Source organism: Phoenix dactylifera, chromosome 2, assembly GCF_051530095.1.
Source record: "Phoenix dactylifera cultivar Ajwa chromosome 2, Ajwa_hap1_PhDact_Kaust_v1.1, whole genome shotgun sequence".
Taxonomy (NCBI): Eukaryota; Viridiplantae; Streptophyta; class Magnoliopsida; order Arecales; family Arecaceae; genus Phoenix; species Phoenix dactylifera.
The window spans coordinates 47,176,047-47,191,770 of NC_143191.1; the positions used below are offsets into that span (position 1 = coordinate 47,176,047).

General features: G+C 38.3%; 1 long non-coding RNA gene across 1 annotated transcript; it reads left to right on the forward strand.

The window, feature by feature from the left end:
- Positions 1–308: 308 nt before the first annotated feature.
- LOC149768367 (uncharacterized) lies at positions 309–14,816 on the forward strand. The gene is made up of 2 exons (XR_016399519.1): positions 309–448; positions 8,365–14,816. It is a non-coding gene; the product is annotated as an uncharacterized LOC149768367 (long non-coding RNA).
- Positions 14,817–15,724: the final 908 nt, after the last annotated feature.

The window sequence follows — 15,724 nt, forward strand, 5'->3', positions numbered from 1 at the left end:
ACGAGGGCACAAAAATAAATATAAATTTGCGAGGGTATCTATATAAATTTAAATTTGAGAAGGATAATTATGAAAAAAAAATCTTCTTTTTATGCGATTTATACCGTATGCCATAATTACGCGTGGACGCGGAACCCCTTGCGTCTCGCGCGTAACAGACCTTCTACCGTATATACGCAATAACGTGTATGGCTTACGCCGTATCCGCATTGTAGTCCTATAAAAGTCCCTTCCACTATCATCCGCTCGAATTTTTCCCTCCCTCCTGCATTCGGATTGGGCTCCTTCTTCCTGCCCCCCGAAGCTCCCCCTCCCGTCCATGACCGACGCCCCCGTCATCATGGATGCAAAGGTCTTCTCTGGGTCAGGGTATCGATTCCCCGCCATAATGGATACAGAGCTCTTTTTTTTTTTTTTGGTGACATACAGAGCTCTTCTTTAGGTCACGGTATAAGTTCCTGACCTTCTCTCCCATCGTTCTTGGCACTTGGTGGTATCTTTCTTGATAAATTTTACGCAAGAAAATTTAATTTCCCCATCTTATCTTTTGAATTTCAATGGACTTTCCTGTTTTTTTTTTTTTTTTTTTTTGAGATTTAGAGCTATAATGGGGAAATTAGGGCTTTGATGCTAGACACTGAGATCGTTCTTGATATCTCTCGTTAGAAAATTATTGAAATTTTTGGATTCTTTTGTTATTTTGTTTTCTTTTGCCTGATTCGGTAATTAGGGTTTTTGGCAGACAATAGTTGACCTGATTTAAATTTCTTGGAGCGAGATTTAGTTTCAGAAGGAATAATCTTGTCTGAATTTTCGGATGTGATGGTCTAGTGTTACAACTGCTAGTAGTGTCTACATCTACTCAATATATGCTAATATTAATATCAGTTTGTTTGTAGTATTGATGGTCTCGGATCATCTGATCTTTTCGCAATTCCTTTTTCTTTTTTTTCTTAAATTATTTTTACTGTAGTCTCCTTCTTGATGGTGCTTATTACTGGTGTTGGGTTTTGACCCACATGACCACAACGTGGTCAGTTACGAGATGATTACCGTAACTGTCTCCTAGAGAAGTGGAAGCATAATATCCTTGATGGTAGGATATTCGAAGGGGTCTCACCCTCTGCCCATAACGTGAACACAAAATCGGTCTCCATCACCGAGTGTTTGAACAGGGGTCAAGAGGAAGAAAGAAAAGAAGCGTTGATCGTTCAGCAAATCCATGGATCCAGGTATGCAACCTTTCATGGTTCTATTTATGATCCTATTTACTGATGGTTTTACATGTGGTATCAGAGCCTGGTTCATCCTAGAACCAGATCACGGTAAAGGGTAGAACCAGATCATGGTAAAAGGCCTATTTTGACAGTCCCATGGACAGTCCTCCACGGCTGCAGGGACAAGGCATTGGGATAGTCTGACCCTGTGACGGCCGGCCAAGCAACCCCAATGCCGGATCCATGGATTTGAGAAACAACCCCACCCGGGGTTTGACCTTGCTGACGCCGGATCTGGCCGGCATATGGCGCCGAGAGCCAACAAAGAATCCAGCGTAGCCGCCGGCCATGGCCTCACTCCCACCCAATAAAAAAAAGGGGAAGAAGAAACACTTACCGGATGATCACCGTCGGGCGGTGGTTTCCTGCGGGTGGCGCGACCGCCCGGGTGACGCTGTCGGGCGGCGTTTCATCCGGCGTCAGGCCCATCCCGGTGGCGCCGTCGGGCGGCACTTCGTCCGGCGGCATGATCGCCGCCCGCCGCTCCTAAGGGCCGACGGGCTGGGTTCGGCGGAACCCCAGCCTGCCGGCGTTGCCCCTGCTGGCGTGCAACCGCCGGTGGGCTCGCCATCGGGCGGCGAGTCCACCGGAGGCAGGCGGGCCCTCGCCGTCCGGAGATCGGAGGCAGGTGGGTTGGGTTCGGCGAAACCCTAGCCCGCCGCTAAAAGAGGAAGAAGACGGGTCGGGCCAACCCGTCTCCTCTTCCCACTTTAAAAAAAAAATTAATTTATGTTCTAACGGGTTTTGGGCATGAGTTTCGACCCGAACCCGAAATCGGTAACCCGTCTGCATTTAAAAGGGCATAATGGGCATAACAGGCATAACGGGTTCGGGTTTTTGGGTTTCGACCCGAAACCCGAATTCATTTGGCCAATAAAAAGGGAATTTTCAGTTAAGCCTTTATGAAACATTTTATTTATGCATACAGCCCTTTCGGGGATGTTAAAAGAATGAAAATGTTTCTGTTAAGTCCCTGTGAAATATTCTATTTATACTGAAGTCTTAGAGGGCTGTTAAAAGATGAAAATGTTTCTATTAAGTCCCTGTCAAATATTTTATTTATACTGAAATCCTTTGAGGGTTGTTAAAAGATGAAATTATTTCTGTTAAGCCCCTATGAAACATTTTATTTATGCTGACATCCTTCCAGGGCTATAAGAAACAAAATATTTTATTTTAGTCCCTATAAAGCATATTATTTATGCAGAGGTCCTCAAAATATGATAATTTAGTCCCTGTAGAATATATTATTTATGCAGAGGTCCTTGTAGGGTAATGTGATAAAAAAAAAATTTGTCTTTTATTCTACATTTTTGTATACTTGATAGCATGATATGACACATGTACTAATTGTGTAGATTAGTAAAATTTTAAATACAAGTTTTATTTTAATGTCATATTATGAATTGTCAATCATGTGCAATGTTATTATTTTATTTTGATGTCTATATTATGAAATAGTTTGGTAGTTACCAAAGTAACCCAACTAGAATGTTTAATAGACATCAAGTCATCAAATACTCTAATCCCAGGTATTAAGATAGTGACTTTGCAAATTATGACTTACAGTTTTTCAATCATGAGATATTATGGATTGGCCCAAAGGTGCACCACTTTCAAATGATTGATTTGCTGAGTTAGGATAATTAATGAGTATCTTTGATTTAATAGGTATTGGATGCTCAAAGGCAACAGACCTATTTGAATTTTGGACCTATATCATTAATTATTCCTAGGTGAATTGGGAATCACCATAATAGTAATTTGGTGTTTCATAATTACTACTCAAAGGCGTATTATGGTAACACTGTTTATGTTATTCATCATTATTGCTAACTCAAAGTGTTAATGTTGTAAGCATTTTCTTATTGTTAATTTTCTTATTGCAGTATCAATTCCTGTTTCGCTTCATTCGCAAGCTTCATCTGTTACGATCTTTAATGAAACTAATTTCTCAGAATGGAATGAACAAGTCCAGTTTCACCTAGGTGTTCTGGATCTTGATTTAGCACTCCGATCTGAGAAACCGGCTGACATTACTGATTTGAGCAGCTCGGAAGAAAGGTCTTTTTATAAAACTTGGGAAAGATCGAACAGATTGAGCATTATGTTTATGCGGATGAGTATAGCGAACAATATCAAGTCAACGCTTCCTGAATGTGACGGTGCTCAAGCATTATTGAAAACTGTGGAAGAACGTTTTCGATCTGCTGATAAGTCTCTGGCTGGGACATTAATGGCTAAGCTTACCACCATGAAATTTGATGGTACTTGTGGGATGCATGAGCATATCCTTGAAATGACAAATATAGCTGCTAAGCTGAAGGCTCTTGGAATGGATGTGAATGAATCCTTTTTAGTTCAATTTATTTTGAACTCCTTGCCTCCTCAATTTGGATCATTTCAAATTCACTATAACACTATTAAGGATAAGTGGAATGTGAATGAATTGACCAGTATGCTTGTTCAAGAGGAGACAAGACTTAAGCAACAAGTACATCATTCTGTCAATCTTGTAAGTCATGGAGCCAAGAAGAAATGGAAGAAGCCAAGAAAGGGCATGAAGAGTGGACCATCCAAGGGTAAAGAGCCTCATCATGATACTGAGGTTCATAAGAAGAAACAAAACAAAGATAGATGCCATTTTTGCAAGAAATTGGGACACTATCAGAAGGACTGCCATAAACGCAAGGCATGGTTTGAAAAGAAAGGTGAGCCTTTGGCTTATGTATGTTTTGAATCAAACCTTACTGAAGTTCCTTCTAATACTTGGTGGTTTGACTCAGGTTCTAATGTTCATGTTTCAAATACGATGCAGGGATTCCTTACAACCCAGATGCAAGATCTAAATGAGAGTTTTATCGTTTTGGGGAATGGGGTTAGAGTTCCTGTAACAGCTGTTGGAACCTATCGTTTGTTTTTAAATACTGGTTGTCATTTAGATTTGCTTCAGACTCTTTATGTTCCTTCTATTTCTACAAATTTAATTCCTGTTTCTAAACTTGATGTTGAAGGATATTTCTTTAAAATTGGGAATGGTAGTTTGCGTCTTTTCAAAGACAATGTCTTCCTTGGTTCTGGTGTTTTGTGTGATGGTTTATATAAAGTAAATCTTGATAATTATTTTGCTGAAACTCTTATGACCTTGCATCGTAATGTTGGAATTAAACGAAACCTGATAAATGAAAGATCTTCTAACTTGTGGCATAAAAGATTGGGTCATATATCCAAAGAAAGGTTAGAGAGATCAGTAAAGGATAGGATTTTGACAAACTTAGACTTTACTGATCTCGGTATGTGTGTGGATTGCATTAAGGAAAAGCAAACCAAACACACAAAGAAAGTTGCCACGAGAAGTGAAGAACTTCTTGAAATTATCCATACAGACATTTGTGGGCCTTTTGACTTCCCATCATTTGGTGGAGAGAAGTATTTTATCACCTTTATTGATGATTTTTCACGTTATGGTTATGTCTATTTGTTGCATGAAAAATCTCAGGCAGTGGATGTCCTAGAGGTATACATTACTGAGGTTAAAAGACAATTAGATAGAAAGGTAAAAATTGTCAGGTCTGATAGAGATGGTGAATATTATGGTAGGTATGATGAAACAGGACAACATCCTGGCCCATTTGCTAAACTCTTAGAAAAGCATGGTATACGTGCCCAATATACTATGCCGGGAACGCCACAGCAGAATGGAGTAGCTGAAAGGTGTAATCGTACACTTATGGATATGGTTAGGAGTATGTTAAGTAATTTTTCGTTACCCATATCGTTGTGGATGGAAGCCCTTAAGACCGCTGTATACATATTAAATCGGGTTCCTAGTAAGGCAGTTCCAAAAACTCCCTTTGAGTTATGGACAGGAAGGAAACCGAGTTTAAGACACCTGCATGTTTGGGGTTGTCCAACGGAGGCCAGAATTTATAATCCACATGAAAAGAAATTGGATTTTAGAATGATTAGTGGATACTTTATAGGTTATTCCGAAAAATCCAAAGGGTATAGGATTTACTGTCCTAACCATAGTACGAGAATTATAGAGACCGGTAATGTCAAATTCATTGAGAATGGTGAAACCAGTGGGAGTGATAAACCACAAAATATGAAAATTCAAGAAGTTAGGGTGCAAGTCCCTTTACCCATGACTTCTAAGAAAATTGTTGTTCCTACAGTTGTCACACAGTTTAATAACAATGAACAACAAATTAATGATCAAACACTCCATAATGAAGTTATCACCACTGAACAAGTTGTAGAAGAACCACGAGGGATGACATTAAGGAGATCTCAAAGAGAAAGAAGATCTGCCATTCCAAATGATTATATGGTTTATCTACAAGAATTTGATTTTGATATAGGGACAAGAAAAGATCCGGTTTCTTTTAAACAAGCCATAGAAAGTATTGATTCTACTAAATGGATTGATGCCATGAAAGATGAGTTAAAATCGATCAATCAGAATGAAGTCTGGGATGTCGTTGATTTGCCCGAAGGTTGTAAGACAGTTGGGTGTAAGTGGGTCTTTAAGACCAAGCTCGACTCAAAGGGTAATGTTGAACGACATAAAGCCAGACTAGTGGCCAAAGGTTTCACTCAGAAAGGAGGCATTGGTTATAAAGAGACCTTTTCTCCTGTATCTAAAAAGGATCATTTAGAATCATTATGGCTTTGGTTGCACATTATGATTTAGAGTTGCACCAAATAGATGTAAAAACTGCTTTTCTGAATGGAAGTTTAGATGAAAAAGTCTATATGGACCAGCCGGAAGGTTTTCCATTAAAGGGAAAAGAACACATGGTTTGCAAATTAAAGAAGTCAATATATGGTCTTAAACAAGCTTCCCGACAATGGTATCGCAAGTTCAATGATACCATCACTTCCTTCGGTTTTAAGGAAAATATTGTTGATCAGTGTATATACCTGAAGGTCAGTGGGAGCAAGTTTATCTTTTTGGTCCTATATGTTGATGATATATTGCTTGCCAGTAGTGATCTTGGCTTATTGTATGAAACTAAGGTTTTTCTCTCAAAGAATTTTGAAATGAAAGATATGAATGAGGCAACCTACGTGATAGGCATTGAAATATTTCGTGATCGATCACGTGAATTGTTAGGGTTGTCTCAAAAGGCATATATAGATAGAGTTCTAGAGAGATTTGGTATAGAGAACTGTTCAGCCAGTGTTGTTCCAATTCAGAAAGGGGATAAGTTTAGTCTCATGCAATGCCCACAGAATGAATTGGAACGTAAGCAGATAGAAAATATACCTTATGCTTCTGCAGTTGGTAGCTTGATGTACGCTCAGACCTGTACCAGATCGGACATCAGTTTTGCAGTTGGAATGCTAGAAAGATACTAAAGTAATCCAAGGATGGATCACTGGAAAGCTGCAAAGAAGGTGATGAGATACTTGCAAGGAACAAAGATTTACATGCTTACATATAGAAAGTCAGATAGCCTTGAAGTGATTGGCTATTCGGATTCAGACTTTGCTGGATGTGTGGATAGTAGAAAGTCAACGTTTGGCTATTTGTTCCTATTAGCTGGAGAAGCAATCTCATGGAAAAGTGCCAAACAGACAAGCACTGCTTCGTCCACCATGGAAGCAGAATTTGTGGCATGCTTTGACGCCACGGTTCATAGTTTGTGGTTGCATAACTTCATCTCGGGACTTGGGATGTCGACTCTATTGCCAGGCCGCTGAGAATCTTTTATGACAATACTGCAGCCGTCCATTTCTCCAGAAATGACAAATATTCTAATGGTGCCAAGCACATTGAGCTTAAATATTTTGTTGTCAAGGAGGAAGTTCAGAAACAAAATGTGTCTATAGAAAATATGAGGACAGAGCTCATGATTGCCGATCCTTTGATAAAAGGTTTACAACCAAAGACTTTTAAAGAGCATGTTGAAAGAATGGGTCTTAGTTGTAATCCATGATATTAATTGAGGATTGTATTATGTTTATTTCTTTGGCACTTAGATATAATTGATTATGTTTCTGATTTTCCTGTTCTTCAAATATATGTATATGTATGGGTTTGAATGTATGATTACAGGAATTGTCTCTGACAAAGACATAATGTTTGACCATTAAAGATACTTCTCATTTATGGACTGTGGTTAAATAATTTGCTAGTGTTGTAGTACTTGAAAGGAACTATGTCATTATGTTGATGTGGAACCGCCTTGACTCGTATTAGTAAGTTGTTTAATTATGGTATTATGATGACCCAACTTACTGTGGATTAGAATGATGCGCGCCTAATGTTTATATCATTCTAACCAAAGTATGGTCATATGGGCCAAGTGGGAGAATGTTGGGTTTTGACCCACATGACCACAACGTGGTCAGTTACGAGATGATTACCGTAACTGTCTCCTAGAGAAGTGGAAGCATAATATCCTTGATGGTAGGATATTCGAAGGGGTCTCACCCTCTGCCCATAACGTGAACACAAAATCGGTCTCCATCACCGAGTGTTTGAACAGGGGTCAAGAGGGAGAAAGAAAAGAAGCGTTGATCGTTCAGCAAATCCATGGATCCAGGTATGCAACCCTTTATGGTTCTATTTATGATCCTATTTTCAGATGATTTAACAACTGGAGTTTTTCCATTTTATTCCTCTAAGAATGTTTGCAGGTATAAACATATCTTCTCTGCTCTATGTATGCTAATTGTGTGAAACAGTCTGTTTCTTATACTATTTGTGGTCGTTGATCATCTCATTTTTTTTGCAGTTGCATTCTTGGACATCATTATTATGTTCTGGCTTGCAGAACAATCTTATAATGATAGGTTCATCTTTTTGCTGCAGTATTTAGTTCAATATTCTGCTCACATGTTTCTTGGTGACTGAAATTTTTACTGCTTACCATATGGAGCTACTCTATTGCAGTTTTCTTTTTATTTTATAGTTTACACACTTTGGGTTATGAATTTACTATTATATACCACAAGAGACCGTTTCTGATTTGTCCCTTTTTGCTATAAATGTTTATTGTCAAGTGATTTCAAAATGCAGTTGCATTTGCTAAAAGTCATCGGATCATTGTGATAGGAAGTTGTCATTGATTTGCAGCTTATATTTATGGACAAATTTCATAGAAGTGTTGCAATGGATGGAGGTTCTAGGTGGGAGGTGAATGCTGTAAGTTCTTTTTTTTTTTTTTTTACAATGATCATGCTTTAACTCTGATCGGATGTTTTTATCTTTGAAAAAAGGTACTATGCATCTGTTGGAAGAATCTCACTTCTGTATTATGTATTGATACTTTGGGAAGAAATATGATACATCAAGTTGGTAGAATCTTATCTTAGAAACTAATGTAAACTACTTAGTACAATTATCAACATTGATAACAAGTTGTATCTTTTGTTTTTTTAAAGCAAAATGACCATTCATCTATGTAACGTGGCTGCCTATACTCTCCTATGATCTGTCAAAGGTCAGTTGTATTTTATTATATGTCCTTTATCACATTGAAACTTTTTAATTTGTCTAGCCACCGAAATTAATATTGATTCCCCCAATACGTTGGGCCATCTGTAGTTCCCTCTAAATCCTGCTTTCTCCATGGGGGGCCAATATGTTTGGTATAATTATGTTTCTGAATTAGTGATCTGCACGAACCATGATTTGTTTTTCATCTACTTTGTATATTAATTTTTTTTAAACTGTATGAGTGCCAATCTTCCGTAGAAAGCCTTCTACCAACATGTATTTAAATCTTATTGAGGTTTTGGGTTTGCAAGTTAATTGAGGAATTGTGTACACTTCTTTCTTTAGTTACTCATCGTGCAATAACACAGCCTTCTAATTGGTATTGGATGTGACCTAACAATTTATGGTCTACAATGGGTTAACAACTAGTGCAACAAACTTGGTCAATTAAACCTGACTCATTATTTTTAGGAGTTAAAGGACAATTATATGATGATTGGCCATATGTACTTTGAGATAAAGATGCTTTTGCTTAGACACTTGCCAAGTGAAAAATATGGAAATGTAAATGGCACCACTTTTTGAAATATAATGTTGGTTCAGCTGTTTTCTGGAGTAAAATGTTGCTATAGATGACACATGATAACTGATAAGAAGAGTGCATCTTGATATGACCATGAAAATTCCTTCAAAAAGAGGCCTGTTGGGGTTTAGATGGTCTCTAAGAAAGAGAATCAAGAATTAGAGGATGGTTGACATGCACAGAAAAATGACAATTATAGTCTGTGATAATATCTTACGTTTAGATGTGATCAGCGAACCAGTTGAGGCGGTATGTGGGAACATGGCATAGACAATTTTAGACAGCGATTCCTCATAGCTGTGGCAATGGAGCTTGTGGCTGAAGGACAGTCAAAACATTGCACCTATCAGATTCTATTTCTGATCTTGCATTCACAGGATGTGATGAAGAACAACTGGTGCAGCTCATGCATTTGGCGGGTGTGCTGAAGGATAACTGGTGCAGTGCAAGCATCCTACTCCAAATGGAAAATATGGTTGAATTTAGTAGCACAAGTAATCCTTTATTGGAGGGAGAGCTTGATTGACTTCTACTGGTGGGGCAGGTTAAGAGAATGCTATATTGGTGAAGATGTTTTAACAGGGGTATAATAGGTGAAAAAAATGTTTGGGTCTTAAAATTAGCAGTTGACTTTATCCTGAAGTAGATATAAGAGGACCCTTTCTATGGCTATGGAGTTTTTGTACTGTGGCAATTCTATAATATGGTATCTCAGAAAGCTTCCAGCGAATTAATCAAAAGGATAGAGAAGGCTAATTGTTGATAGTTGATGATTCTCCTTTCAGTATTTGACAAAAAAATTATTTCAAATTTAAGTAGTGTGTCGACACTATGATTGTTGAATATATTTGTCTATTGTTTGACAGGTCTTGGTAAAATAGGGCTGGAATTTCCTTCATTTCATGAAGTTGGTGAAGTTCTATAAAATTTCTGAGGTGTACTTATAAATGCATGTTGAATTGACTTACTAAGCGTGAGAACTAGGAGCGGTAGGAACCACTGACTACTTGGGCCAGGCCTTGCAGCCAGAAAATGGGACGTCAAATGGGACTGCATGACTGATATTCAATTTCTGTGATAAGAAGGGGGGCTACTTGAGGGCTTCAACTTTCCTCTCTTGGTCTGCTACAACTTTTCTGGCTATTGAAGAATATTTTCTGAGGTTTAAATGGTTATGAGTAATATTCGGTACTTTTGTTTTTGAACCATATTGATGATACTGAGAAAAAAGCATAAGCATTTTTACATGAATACTCATCTATTTATCAGTTTGAAAATTAAAATGTGCATAGCCCTTAAGTTGGAAGAAAGACTCACTTTCAAGCCCAATCTAATATAGAAGCATTCAAAAATGTATCAAGCATCATTTGGGTGTCCAAGGGATTAAAATACAGAACATGCAAGTTTAGACTGACCTTTATTTTCAATTGTAAATGAGTAGATATTTACTGAGCTTGCACTTTAACAAAATTTAAGATAAGATCCATTCTGAAAACAAACTTGGATGTTAGCATGGATGAATTTGTGAACCATAGCAATGCATTTCTTTGTTCCACCTTGCCATCTTAACTAGCGAACAATGTCCTGTCACATTTGCTCCTAAATTTTAAATCTACATCTGATGTCAACATTTCTAACAATATTTTGATAGCAAAGTAGTATATGGCAGAACCCTTGGTTTCCCCCCGACCTTTTCAAAGCAATATGCAGTGCCTTTGTGCTGCCATTCCTTTCTTGCAACCGTTCATATACTGCAATTATAGTTATTCTCGATAGCTTCTTAAATCAGTATGTTATTGGACTTGACATGGATTGCAATTAGTTGACTACTGACAACAAATTAATTCCACATGACAGTTGCTGCAGATGTCTGGTGCATATATGCAAGTGCTCAGTTTGCATGTCTTTTTATGACGATAAGAAACAATTTGCAAATTATACTATCTTGTCATTTGCATTTTTTTTTTTGTTTGAGATTAAATGTATGTTGTGTTTTTGACAAGGAATCAAGGTACGCCGAACCGATACCGGTCGGCGTACCATTGGGGACTGGTACCGGTTGGAACCAGTACCGAACCGGCCAACTATGGAAGGAAAAAAAAAACTAATGCATGCGCATCTGCGTTAAAGCCATATAGTGGCATTAAATGGCCCATGCGGGCTTTGCTCGGGGAATCACGCGCGGCGCAGTTCCTAGCGCATGGAATCGCGCGCAGGCGCGCTGCCTCGCGCGCGGACACTCTCTTTTTTTTCTTCTCTTCTTCTTCCCAAACGTTCTCTCCTTCCTTCTCCTTTCTTCCCCTCTCTCCTCCTCTTTTCTCCCCTCTTTCCCCCCTTCTCTCGCGAGCAAGAGTGGTGATCCTCGTCGGGGTGCTCAGGAAGGGGTCGGCTCGAGACCCGGTGCGAACCGGTACTCTTCTTCTCTTCTTCTTCTTCTCCTCTTTCTCTTCTTCTTCCTCTTCTTCTTTCTCTTTTTTTCTCTTCTTCCTCTTCTTCTTCCCTACCTGTGCGAACCATTTTCAAAGACTGTACTGTACCGGTCCCGGACGGTACCATTACGGTACGGGCTGAACTGGCCGGTACAGGCCAATTTAGCAGACCTTTCAAGGAATGAAGTGTCTCAAAATTTTCGAGACACGTGCAAGGCATGCAGTTATGACATAAGAATGCATGCCTTTAAAAGTTACGATGTAGTTGTTTGTGGCATAGTCATAGAGATTAATGTAATTCACATTTTGCATGAGTTTGGAATTCTCTGCTTTATAGATCATTTAACATGAAAAAGCCTGCCAAATTTTGCTATAGCCAAGTGATAATTTGGATTTATCTGATCATGAAGGTCAAGATCTCATGTGTTGTGTGCTATTCATGAATTTGGAGACATTGGAGGAAATTTTAGAATGTAGTTGTGGAGAATTACTTTCATGCAGTTTTTGGCATGTTGATGCCCCTAGGGTACGCAATAGTAGTTTGTTTATCAAGACTCTTTCAAAGGTTAAAGATAGTAGTCATGTAACCTATGTCGTGATTACCAAGTATGTCTATCATATGTTATGTACCATACCTTATCAGTACCTTATTGATATGGCACCAAGATTTGGTTCGATATATGAGTCGAACCGGTCCATATTGGTCTGAACCCAGCGGAATTGCCCAGTAACGTTCAAAATTGGGGTGCGTCTGTACTGTAACGACCCATACTTCTCAGTTTCGGAATGGTACCGATAAAAGGTGAGAAAAAGAAGGGCACAAGTTGTCTCGATACGGGTTGCATACCATAGCGTATCAATCGTACATTACCAAATTGGTATGGTACCCGATATTGAAATTCCGAACCTTGTCAACTACTATCTTAGGTACATATTATCGGTCTTATGTATCAAATTTTAATTCATTTGGACTTAATGCCTAGTAGAGATTTTCTTGATTCAATAATTCCATCCAAAAGTTTGGAGCCTCTTTTTACTATAGTGATTCCAATTATCCTTTTTAGTGGGATTCATGTTCAATACCATCTCAGTTGTTCTAGATGATAGCATCAATTCCTTTTAGTGCTTCATGCAAATTTGTGTGCAAGCTGGTAATGATATGTAACCTTCTCTATAGAAAAAATTGTCTGTAGTTCTGCACATATATGCCATCATCTTTGATAGAGGGTTTCCTTTACCTACAAAAGGCTGAGGATGCAGCCACCATCCACTCTTAGCAAGTCTTAAGTCCATTTTGTATGATCTTGGGCTTTTCAGTTAGTGAGGATTGTAATGCTGGCCTTATTTTTCTGTTGTTTAAATAAATTTCAGTACAGTGTCATTATATTTACTTGTGTTTTTCTTCATAGTTCATGTGATTTTTTCCCCCTTTTGGATGGTCTTGCCACTGGTAAAAGGCTAACCCCTTGATTGGTTTCATTTATTAATTTCTGCTTGTGAGAATTAGGATCCAACTGTGTACTTGGTTCATTGGTTATTCCAAGAAAACTACAAAGATCTAGATGCATGCATTTACTCTCCATGCCAAAAATGCAAGAAACCAAAAACTCCTTGAAGTCATAACCTCCATGTTTGATGAGTAACTATATAGAAAAGCATTTCAATTTAATAGCATCTAGTCTAGTTGGAACTAGCTGAGACAAGGTTTGATGACTAGTACTGGGTCGTACTAGCTTGCTACCCAGTTTAGTACTGTATAGACCTGAGGCATACTGGAATTTGGAGGGAGGGAGGGAGAAGGAGAGGAAGGAAGGGAGGGGGGTATGTCTGACCTATCTGCAATCTCCAGGCCATGATACCCATCGTTGGCTGTAGGAGCAGCAGTATGGTAGCGAGAAAGAGAGAGATGTGGCAGCCTGATGAGAGAGAAGAGAAAGAGAGGCGGTGATCCATAGTTGTCGTTGTCGAGGACGGCGGCGGAATCCTAAACATAGTGAGGGTAATTGTGTGAGAGGAGGAATTGCAAGAGGGGAAAGGAGGGTTATAAAAGGTTGAACCTGGTTCGGTTCTAGAACAGTCCGAAATCATAATGGTTCAGCCCTGTTTAGGCTGATTTTGACCTGGGACCGAATCAGATGGACAAGCTGTCCCATTTGCTGACTGATCCAGTTTGGCATGCCCTGAACAGTCCCCGGTTTAGCAGATCTGAGCTGATATTTGTAAATTATCTAAATATGATTAGTGAGAATATTAGAAATTAGACCCTAAGATGGAAGTATGTATTAGATCCATGCACATGCATGATCGCTTAATGTATGCATTTTATATGCTAGAAGTCCAATATCTTACATATGATTATATTTAGAACATAAATGCAACTCTGATCTAGATCAATGGTGATGAAACCAGTGGATTGTTGATAGATAGAAGCAATATTACATCAACAATTTTATAAATGTATTTTTTGGCACGGCCACAATCAACATTCTGTGTGGGATTCCATCAAAAGCATAAAGGTCATGTTGTGCAAGTAATTCCAAATTTATGTTCTCTTTTAACTTCATAGCTAATGAACGATCAGGATTAGCTGTTAATTTCCTTATAGATAATGAATTCACTATTTTCGATAAAAAGGGGGAAGTGCATTCTTACAGTCAAACCACCTTGTAGAATGTGTTTATATTTTAAGTGGAGCTAGATGGTAGAGCAAGATTAAGATAATTCAAGACAAATCTTTCCATTCAAAAATGCATGTCAGCAAACTATATAGCTGGTTAGGTCAAGTGGTATGGACTTTTTCATAACAGCTACTTCTTTGAAATTTGAGTTGCATTTCTTTTACTGTATATTCATTAGTTTTCCAGAGTCTGTTGCATTTATGAGGTGCTGGATTTGTTCTTGCAGCATGGTGGTTTGTTTCCTTCTGGTTGGTTTTAGGTGCACTTCTCTAATGTAAATGGGGAATGAAACCAAAGATGAAGGATCATTCCTTGCACAGTGTATTTGTCTTGCATTGTTGATGCTCTTCCAATGTGCTGCATTGTAATACACTTAAATTTTCAACAAAGTCTTCCTAATCTTGAGGTGCATTTTTCATTGCCAAGGAAAAGAAGTATCTTTTCCAGCTCTGATGTCACGTACTATATTTTAGCAAAAATTCTGCTTTCCAGCACTCATGGTGTGAAAATCCCATAATTGTTAGCTAGAAATAGAATTTGCCAAGTGATGCTCATGTAGCCTAACCTTTGCTTTGATGCATGGTAGTTGCAACTAGATGCTACATTCTTTCTTGATGATGTACTTCCTGAGGATGCTATTTTGATTCTCATATTATGCGTAGCGTCCCGTGAGATAATTCAAGATCAATGGAAAATTTGTGTGTGACATATAAAGCAGATTTGCGAGTTTTCTTTTTCTAATGGAATTCATGGAACTTCCAAGCACATATTAATTTATATATAATATAAGTTCCCTAACTAAATAAATCCATAAAACTCCTTACATCCTTTTATCTCAAGCATAATATATCTAGACCTTAGTTATCTGTTGTTTCTCAAGAAATGATTTTGCTGTCTCAGTTTGATTAATCAAGCACTATTTGTGGATGCAAATGTCATTGCCATTAAAATCCCGTTTAAGTATTCCTTTTCTGCTTTCTTATACCTATTGCATTTTCCCGTTGGACAAAATATTATATGGGAGCAAATAAAGTAACTTGTTTCTCCTGTACCCTTAATGGTTGCTTACATCTTCAGAACAAGTGCCCCCAGCATTTTGAGGCCCTAGAACATTAAGGTGTTCTTATCTAATCATGACCCTGAGAGCCTTGTAATCATTGCTTAAAACTTAGTACTATCTGCATCTATCAATTATATCTTATTACGGCATTTTTTTTCCTTATCATTTGGTGATATGAAATATCATATCTGATACGAAATATCAAAAAGATGGCATGGGATTTTAAGAAAAGAAAAGGAGCAGCAAG